The sequence below is a fragment of the Symphalangus syndactylus genome, chromosome 18, assembly GCF_028878055.3.
Source record: "Symphalangus syndactylus isolate Jambi chromosome 18, NHGRI_mSymSyn1-v2.1_pri, whole genome shotgun sequence".
In the NCBI taxonomy this organism is placed as follows: Eukaryota; Metazoa; Chordata; class Mammalia; order Primates; family Hylobatidae; genus Symphalangus; species Symphalangus syndactylus.
The window spans coordinates 93,339,929-93,351,077 of record NC_072440.2 but is presented as its reverse complement, the minus strand read 5'-3'; positions in this window follow the sequence as shown (position 1 = coordinate 93,351,077).

Below are 11,149 nucleotides of genomic sequence, written 5' to 3'. Positions count from 1 at the left end.
CTAGGCTCAAAGAATCATGGTAGGAAATTCAGGTAGACAAACATGGAATTCATAAGTACTATAATATACATACACAGTCAGTGCCACAGGAAAACAGACAAGTGGCTCCATGAGTTCACAGTCATCACAGGGCACCTACTATGTTCCAGTCACTAAGATGGACCCTGGGGATACCGAATACATGAGGCAGACACAACCCTCACCCTCACTTAACTAGGAGTTTAGTGGGAAAACTCTGTTTAAACAAATAATTTAGCAAATATTTACAAGTGTGCAAAATGCTGAGAAGAAGTAGTAAATACTATGAAAGCATATTGAACATGTGGAATCTGGGACTAGGGAATTTGTCTGGTATGACCGGATTATGAGGTGGTGGAACATGAACTGAAAGGTGAATTAGGGCCAGACCAGAGGGTTTTGAACACCAAGTTTAAGAACTTGGGCTTTATTCTGGAGACACCTGGTAGGCATCAAAGATTATTGAACAGGTGAATGACAAGACTAGTCCTTTTGAAAGAAAACTCTGGCAACCATATGTAGAGTAATTTGAATGTAGAGAGAAATGAAGTCAACAGACTCAGTCTCACCATAGCCTTAATGGAAAATCATTTAATGAATGCATGAAGATAGCAGAAGAGAAGATGCTGACAGTTATTTGGCTGTTTAATAATTCCAAAAAGAGAAGTGGGTGCTCCCTATAAAGGCTTTAGTAAACATTTTAGTGAGTAGCATATTAATTGTCTGTATTATTTTTGGTATGGTAGTGGGTCATTACTTATCTATAAATAATATTATTTGCCAAAATACACTGAGCTAAACTTTTAATCTTTTAAATATCTCAACATAATACTTGCCGAGTATTGGCCTGTTAATTTTCTTCAAATCTACTTTCTGCAAGTACTGTTCAAAACCAAAATGATCATAAGTCAGTGTAATTACAGACCACAAGGTAGTGGCATCCAAATCATATGAGATTTGCCCTATGACATGACTATTTGTTATTCTGGGTCAAATACTTTATAAAAATGATAACAATGGTGTGTTTTCCTGCTCTATCAGACTTAATAATGGAAAAGATTTCTAAAGGTGCTTCTCTAATTCAGTGGCTTCACCATTGATACGATCACTAAAACTCAACCCTTAGAGTAACATTTGATTCTTTTCTACATTTATTAACAGTTACCAAGTGTAGTTGATGGCCCATTTAAAATGTTTCTCCCCTTAATCTTTTCTGTTCCATTGTTACTTCCACTATTTCAAAGGATTCACAAATTTTGTTTCAGGAGCATGTCAGAAAAAACAGATAGTGAGAGACAATAAGAGTCTTGACAAGGACAGTGGCTTCTGGAAAAAAGGCTTTGGCCCAAGCAACGCCAAGGCTGTCATCTGCCTGGTGACACCAAAGTTTCATTGTAAATATATAGCAAAGCAGGAATCCTCTTTGGAAGCCAAAATATCTCACAGGCAGCAAAACAGATGGAAGAGCTGTGAATAATAGAAGGTCTTACAGGACTGAATCCAGGAAAGGGAGGATGCCTGTAGGTGAGGAAAGGGTTACAGGTCCTCCACGGCTCTGTTCAGCCACACATACAGGAACAGGGTATACACAAAAACACCATCCTAACTGACAGGCAGCTGATCATTTCTGCAGCAGACATTGGTCTTAATATCTGCATCCTAATTTATTTGACATCTGCAGAACATCCAAAGACAATATTCAAGTTTGGGATGGGCAATCCGGCTGCTTTCTGAGTTCATCAAATATCTCACACTCCTTTTTCAAATGTTTTCAGTTTTGAAAAACTCAGAATGCATTTTGCCAAACATGTTCTCTGTTAATGTTTATTTAGAAGGGAATTTAATCCGTATGCTGCTGGTACATTTACACTTAACTCATCGAAATGTTTTACTAGAGTCATTTGATGTCCAAGAAACCTTTTGAGTCTTTTTTATAAGCCTCTTCAAGCCCATTTTGCTTCGAAACAGGAAGTCGCCTGTTACTAACCATAAACGAATGCACTCCCCAGAGGATTTGGCTTCATTTAAGACACTGAGAGACCACAAGGTCTCAGCCTACCCTGAACTCTACAGAAAAGATTTTTTCCTGAACCTACCGAGAATGGGCCATGCACAGATGAGGTGCTGTTATTATTTTCCAAAACAAAATCCTTTATGAAGAGACATCTTTCATACAACTCCCGGGAAAGACAGTTACCGAAACAGAGCGCTAAATCATTGGCTTTGCGAGCTGCACCTGGTCAATGTCACTGTCTCCTATGAATCCACTTACCATTCAGAGCTCTTTTGCCAGTATTAATAGAACAAATAAAATGGAATGGGAGATAAAGATACCGGCCTAGTGATTTCTTGCTTCAGGAAAACCTTCCTGAGTTACAGACCAATACAATGTTCCCAGCCACAAGCCAGGGAGCCAAAGCTGATATAAACACAGCATCCAAGCCACAGAACATGACTTGTTTAAGGCTTAATTCTGTGAAGTAAGGCAGGAAACAAGATTTATCCTTCTGGGAAACTTTTGGCATTTGCCTCGGGCTGGGCCTGATTACTCTCTGCCGTCCTCACCATCCGTTACAGCTATCTGAAGGACATCAATTTTTTGCCCAAACTAAGGCAAAAGAGAAATGTCTCCATCTGAGTCCTGTAGAAATCCTTGTGTTTGACGTGGCATTAAACAACCAAGAGCAAACTGCCCTGTTGTGTGTTGCTGCGAGGATCATCGTTGCTATCTTAGGCCTTTTGGCTGTGAAGGGGAGTGAAATTAGTTGGGCTAAAGCCATTTTACAAACATAGTAAAAATAAATTACTACACTTAATAATTGAATCTTAAACTTGTCATTATGGCAAACTAAATTATTCCAAGAGCCTTCACTGAGACTTGGCAAAAATATTGGGTGCTGGAGGTCAGTTTTCATGTATGAAATCCAGCTTAGGTTATAACTGCACAGGCTACAGAGTAAACGTTCAAAGGATGAATGGGCCATTGAGAAGTAAATCAGACTCCCCGAGACTCTTAAATGAGTGCTGGAAGATTTCAAGCCATCAGTGTGGTGGGCTACCAATAGAATTGAGTTGTTAATAGAAGATAATTTGGGGCTGTTTAATATCAAGCTTTTTTCTTTGTCGTGTGTGTGTAAGAGTTTGTTTTTCAACGCGTCTTGTGTCTTTATGTCATGTTATTTTAGTTGTTTTAACTGCATGCTGATTGGGCACCGAAAGCTGTGAGTTAGTCCTTGGCCCACACTGTAATTCCTGGGCACAAGGCTGGAGTGTTTACACTGCAGGGGGATGTTCAGACTCTGACCCAACTGGGAGACATTTCAGTTAACATTTGGCTTTACTTACTTGTCCTAAATACTACATTATTAATGGGATATTAATATTAGATCATTTCATTGGTTCCTTTCTTTTCTCTTTAAAATCATATTTTAAAGGCCACTGTCCTTAGAATAAGGTTTAAACCTCTCTTTAATGTCACTGCGTCAGAATTTGGCATACATAAAACTTCTCAGGACGCTCAAGAAAAAGAATTTAACAACTCAAGCAGAAAAATAAGAAATAAAAGACAAACAAATATATATCTTTTCAGTGACGTTGGAAAAACAAATGAGTTCATTCTTCAAATTGCTTATGTAAAAACTTTTATATCCAAATTCTGGTGTCACTGCTAATAGTTCATTAGGCCCTGAGAAGTGACCTGATTACATATAACTCTAATGCAGTGGCCAGAAGTAAATATTTTACAATTATTTTCCATTTTGGTCTTATGAATTATTTTTCAAAACAGGTCTACACAGTCTCAATTGCCTTATTAATTTATGTAAGATCATTTGTGGTTCAAAGCTACATACATACATATTTATTGATTCAATGCCAGTGTACTCTTGCCAGAATAAGTCATGGAAACATCATGCCTAATGGTAGAAATGGTCTCAACTGGGAGACTATTTTATGAATTTACCAAGTTCATCACAAACACATAACCATGATATCTAAATGTAACAGCTTCAGAAAGCATGTGAGTGTCTTACATCATGGCATAGATGGTATATATTTTACTACCTGGGTATGAATGATTAGAAAATGACCCACTTCATTTTAGTGCCATTTTGTTACCAGAGAAATCATTGTTTGCTTTGGGTGCTACTAGCAATTCAAGCTTGAATGTGTAATTTTGTCCCCATATCTTCTTCTCCTATTGTGTCTTCAGTTTTTGTTAATGGAGGTATCAATGCTGCCATTAACTTTGATGTCTCCCAATTTGAAGGTCAATAAAAGAAATGGTTCCTGTTGCATAGAATATAGAATCCAAAGACACTTTCTAAGTGGCCCCATTCAACATTTCATTTTCCTTAGTGACCAGAATTTCTATTTTATCTCTCACTAGCATTATTAGGTAAGCAATTTGTGTATGGGTATATTAATATATATTATGATTTTTATGTGCATTTAGAGATATATGTGCATAGAATGCTATACTTGAGCAGCTTTTTATGAGTGCACTCAAAACAGCAAACCAAAATTATCAACAACAAAAATAATAATAATAACGAAGTGCTATTCAGTGTTGTTTTCTTATATGTAATTCTAATCAATCCTCATTTAAAAAATCTGTGATTATTTTCTGCTTTTCATTCCCCCCTCCTCCTTTTGTTTATTTTGTGTGTGTGTGTGTCTTCTCATTATTATTCTACAGCTTTGCCAAATAATATATAGAGGTTCAGTTAAGATTAGGTAGCGAGAGTGAAGTTAGGCTTTGATGCCAATTAGATCTGACTCAGAGCCAAGTTCTCTTCACCAAAGCCATACCTTCTTTGAGGTTGAGGAAGGAGGTGGCATCTTAACTCTACTATTTTTATGTTTTTGTCACCATTGTAGAGGGCCATCCTGGAGGAATTAGCCTCTTAGTATGCATACACACATGTGGCTCTTGTTTATGAATAGCTATGGGAGAAACAAAGTCAATGTTTATTTCTATGGTGGAAATACAGATTTTGCAAACATGCTTCATAATACCATCCAATTATGGCAGCTTCTAGGATGAGAGGAGCAAAGCATCTGGGACACAGTTTAAGGAGGCACTCACTCTCAGGGTCCTACAAGTGCAGGGTCCACAGCTGAGAGTGAGTGGTACCTTAAATTTTATAGGCTAAGTACCTCACTTGCCTCACCCCTAGTCCTGGGCCTGCATTCACGATTACCATATGCTCCAGTTCCACTGAAGTTAACGCTAACAACTTGGAGATGTATTAAACATCTACCATGTGCCCTCTCTTGTAGGGAAAGTAAAAATAGTTCCAATCACATTGCAAAGGACTGTATTAGAGAAAAATGTCATCCAACTGGACAAAACAAGGCTTGCACTTAGGAAACAATCAAATCAGGTACGTCATCAACTCCATAAACTAGCATGACCACATGAGATCACAGAATGAGGGAGTCAGTATGGTGGGATGTGGAGGACTTTCTTGAAGAAGTCCTGAAGGAAAAGCCATTATGCTGCAAATTGGGGTGAGGCAGAGCCTTGCTGGGGAGACTATGGATCTCCAAGCAGAGGCTGATTGATGTTGGCTGTAGGAAGCCATTTATATGTTTGAACAGGGGAACAATGTGCAGAAAGCTCTGAAATGGATTATGCATCATTTTGCTGGAGTGGGTCAGGGTAATGAATGGATGGTGGATCCATCCAAAATAAGAACACTGTTTTAGAGTGGGCGCCTATTAGTTTAAAATTCATTTTAAAGTGATTACTGCTACGAAGTGGTTTTGATCTGTTACAGGGAAATTGAAGTTGGAAGAAAGGAAACAGTGGAGGTTGAAATATCCAAATCAGGCATCTTATTTATACCATTTTGTCATATTCCCATTTCTCTTGAAGTTGGCTCTATGATGCACTTAGCAGTTGCTGTTGGCTCTGAACTCTATTGTCTGGACCACGTGGCTGGCCACTCTGTCACAGGCTGCCTGTTCACTGAGCGGTTTGTGTGGGTGACTCTCGTCTCCCAGACTAGCTCACAACCCTGTAAAAGCTCATTCTGGATGGTCTGTGTCTGTAAACTCTGGCAGCAACTGGGTACAGAGAAGGCAATTAATACAGGTTTCACAGCTGTCTGCTTTAGAGGAACAATGTGAAGAGAAATTGAACTTGATTACCAAATGTGGAAAGGTCTGCATTTGTTGTACTTCGCAGCGTTTAGACTGACCTGAATGAAATTTCCAATGACTAATTTCATTTCTAAGCTATACATGAGCCAGAAAACTCCATCTGCAGGGGAATTGTTTTTAATTGCCTTTCTTTTGAAAAGGGTGAGCACCCCATTTCCTGTCAACAGGAGTTGCAGTAATAAGCAGGGATTGGCTACTTCTATGACAGTGGTGGTTGCTTAGGAAGAAGCCCCAGGACTCAGGCTTCTGTAAAAGGTTTTGGCTTAAGGTCAAACCAGAATGAACAATGCGAGATCCACATGCCTCTTGATATACAGATATCTGAGCTGGGGACACCGAGGCCCAAGACAGTTTACCAAAAAGGTAGAATTATGTAATCCTGTCCCTCAACAGGGCTTCTTTCCAGTTCAAGGTATCCTGGGACTAAACAGTACACATAGCAACAAAACAAACTTAACATGGACACTCTTTGCATTGTTAAATAAAATACACTCCCCGTAGTAGTGTGCAAATCAACAAAAGTATAATGGAGTGATGTGTCATTTATTTACCATCACTAAGAAGTGGACAATTTATTACAGATCAATATTACAAATAACTAAAGCCTGTGAATTTAAGTGCCAAAACTTCCAAAAATGTTAACCACATATGATGAAAATCATTCTAAACATTCCCTAGTGTCTTAAACATAGTCCTCACAATATAGTTTGGCCTTCAATATGTTTACAGGAGAACAAATGGAAAAAGAAATGGCCAGGCACATGGCCAGATGTTTTAATGCTGAGAACTAACTAGGAGAAACAAACTTCTTCTAGTCTGATTCCATTTCTTATTTTTATTTCAAGAGGAAGGTATCCTTCTGTTTTTATATTTATTCTTTATTTCTCTCTGCTCTTAGCTCTTCAGTTATTCTCTTTCTCATTGGTGGTTTTCCTTATACATTAGATGATTCCTGGCTGTCACTTCCTTCTTCTCCCTTCTCACAGTTGAGATTCCCTGCTTGTCTGATTACATATACTGTTTTTATATTGTGCAAGTAGTTCTGATATTTTGCGAAAAAGGCAGAGCATTCTAAAGAGAGGGCAAATCAGTAAGGCCACCAGTATAAAGCTCCTGCTTGTAATAAATCTCTTGAATAATGTCTCATGGAATGTGTTTCTCTGGTCTCTGAACTGGCACCGGAATGCTCATATCCATGAGCCCAGTTTCTCACTTAGACACTCCTTGCCTGCACCCTTCCTCCTCTCTGATTCCTCATGGTCACTCAGAGTTCCTGATTTCAAAATATCAGAGGAGAGTTCTGCAGTTCTGATCAGCAGGCGAAACAATTGATCTTTTCCTTTATATGCCTCACTTACTGCCCATTATGAAGAGACAGAAAAGGGGATGGATATACAGGAAACTTACGCTTGATATATAAAAGTGTACGCTGAGATGATTTCCAAAAAGTGAGCACTCTTACTAAATAGACTAATTTATTTTTTCCTTTTAGAGTTAAGCTGCATGCAGTTCTTGTAGGTATGTATACAGTGGCCTTCTCTGTCTCCCTGTTACAGGTTTTAATTCTGGAGGACTTCTCAAAACCTCTCTCCACAGGTATCCTCATGTGTCTGAGTGATTAGGAACATTGGCTCTAGAGGCAGATAATTTTAGACTTAAATCTCAGGTCTGCCTTTAACTCATTATATAGCCTTGTGCAGGTCACTAACCATTCTTTGCTTCAGTTCTCTTATCTGTTAATTGGAAAAGACAATATGTCCGTGCCTACCGCACAGGGTTTTTGTGAAGATGAAGCATGAAAATGCATGTAAACTGCTTAAAACTGATTAGAGTGTGACAATTGCCATGGAAATGTAGATGCCATTTTTATTTTTTATGTAAGACAAAGAAGGGGGTTAAAATCGTATATTATCATCTAAATAAAATGCCAAGTGGTTTAAAATACAATAAAACTTTTATTTTTATTGAGAAAATCTTAAATATAAAATATACATAAAACATGATAAGTAATACTTTACTAACCTGACAAACTTCACTATGCTTAGTTGTGAAAACCTAAATGATATCCATTATATTTAGAAACAAAACACGCATACATGCTCTGCCCTTTAGTACTCAATGGTTATAGAACTTGTGGCTGTTACTATAAGATATTGAACACAAGTAGGAATACAATTTCCATAAGAAATAACAACTAGAAAACTCAAGAAAATTAACTGTAACCACTTAACATTAGTAAGAATTCAGTAGAATGTGTGGATACTAAAAGTAATCAACAAGAAAATATAATGAGAAAAAATTAAAAGCCATCCAAAAACAGTAAAAGCATTGCAAAATCCAGAATATTAAGGAAAAAACTAAAACATCTAGAAACATAAAGGCAATTTTAGTAAGTCCTTAAATGAACCTTGCAAAGATTTTGAGGCAGCTTAGTAACTTTCAGAGGCAACATATCTCAGTGGTGACAGAGCCCCAGATTTCTGAAGATAGATGGACTAAAGTCAAAACTCAGTTCCAACTAAATACTGAGTGTTGGTAGCAAATTACGTAACATATCTATGCCTCTTGGATTCTCCGCAAAAAATGGTGATAATAATAGCACGTACCTCATAAGGCTGTTGTATGATTTAAGCTGATGAGTTACGTCAGTCAACTCAGTGCCTGGCACAAAGCAGACACTCAAAGAGGTGTAGCTACAGGGTTTTTTTTTTTCTTGTTTTTGTTGTTATGATTGCCATCGATGTTGTTGCACCAGTTATTCCCAACTTCACGTGTAGGTCTTCAACTTTCCTATGCAAAACTCCTACAAGACTTTTCAAGATATAGTACTGAAAATTTTACTAAATATTTCATGAGATGTTCACTTAAATCTCAAAATCATTGTCTATGCAATAGTTGAAAATCAAATAATAAAAATTTAAATAAAAATAAATTAAATACATCTCTGTACAGAGATTTATAATCGTATACTTACAAAACAGAATTTAAAAATAGATGTGAAGCTAGGAAAAATATTTGTAGCCCAATATGATAGATAAAAAATTAAGTTTCTTCATGACGGTCTCAAATATTGATCAATTTATGCTATATCTGAATGTAAAAAAATACACAAGTGACTGGAAAGTTCGGTTGTATCAGTTTTACTAACAAGCATAGAAATGAAAATCAATAAGCAGTCCTGTTTCCTTCCTTACAAATTTATTGATGATAATGATGATGATGATGATGATAAGAAAGCGAAGAAGACTCTGCAGAAGATGGTGTGATAGCACAGAGCCATTCATCTCCTACTTCTATGAATGAATAGTAAAGCAATATTAAATATCACAATATATGGCAGGAGTTTTAAATGTTCATTCTGTTAATTTCACTTCTGAGACTCTATCTTAATCAGAAACGTAGACAACAAATGTACAAAAATAGGAAATAAAACATTACTTACAAAAGTACAGTAATTTAGTCTGAGCGCCAATAATTTGCTCACACCTGTAATCCCTGCACTTTGGGAGGCTGGGGCGGGTGGGTCACCTAAGGTCAGGAATTTGAGGCCAGCCTGGCCAACATGGTGAAACCCCATTTCTACTAAAAATATGAAAATTAGACGGGCATGGTGGCATACACCTGTAGTCTCAGCTACTCAGGAGGCTGAGGCAGGAGAATCGCTTGAACTCAGGAGATGGAGGTTGCAGTTAGCCAAGATTGCACCATTGCACTCCAGCCTGAGCAACAAAGTGAGACTCCATCTCAAAAATAAATAAATAAATAAATAAATAAATAAATATTTTTTTTAAGTATGATAACTTAAATATTGGGATGTGGTTAAGTAACCTATGGTTTATTTGTATTATGAGCCCTCATTGAACCTTTTAAGTTGGTATTTCGATAGTTAAAAATGTTTTTGTCTTATATTTGTTATAAAAATAAGGCATATTATTATATAATGTGATCTCAAATATATAAATATGGCATAAAATAACTAAATATATTAATATACCTTTTCTGATGTTATTTTATATATTTTAAAAACTTTTTCTTTATGTGTATTTTTATACATTTTTAAGTGTAGAAAGAATAATATAAAATAAAATACTATCTTAACCATTTTTAAGTGTATATTCGGTAGTGTTGAGTATATTCACATTATGGTGCAATGTATTTCCAGAAATTTTTATTTTGCAAAACTGAGACTCTACATGCATTGAACAACTCCCCGGTACTGCCTCCCTGTAGCCCCTGAAAAATCACATATTATTTTTGGTCTCTATGAATTTGACTAATCTGGATAGCTCATATTAGTGAAATCATACAGCATTTGATTTTTTGTGACTGGAATGTTTTACTAAAAATAATGTCCTCGAGGTTCATCCATGTTGTAGAATGTGACAGATTGCCTTCCTGTTTTAAGATTGGGTAAGATTCCATTTCTTATTTTGTTTGTCCATTAACACCCTGATGGACATTTGGGTTTTGCATCTATAAACAAGGGCATGCAGATACCTCTTCCAGACCCTGCTTTCAGTTCTCTTGGATATATACCCAGAAGTAAAATGACTAGATCATGCCAAGATTCTATTTTTAAATTTTTGGAAGAACTGTCATGTTATTCCATAGCAGTTGCACCATTTTACAAGCCCACTAACAGCACACAAGGGTTCCAGTTTCTCCACATACTCACCATTCGGTAGTTTCTGGTTTCTGCTTTGCTTTATATTAGCTGTCCTCATAAGTTTGAGGTAATACCTCATTGTGGTTTTGATTTACATTTAATGATTCTTCAAGTTATCTTTTCATGTGGTTGTTGGCTCCTTTATGTATGTTTGAACTTGTCAAAATGTTTAGAATTAACATGTACTACTTTTATATCATATAAACATAATTGGTATCAGTTTTATGATATAGTAAGAGTAAAGAAGCTTCCTTCTTCTGGTCCCTCAAATCCCCATCTGTGAAATAAGGAGGACAGACT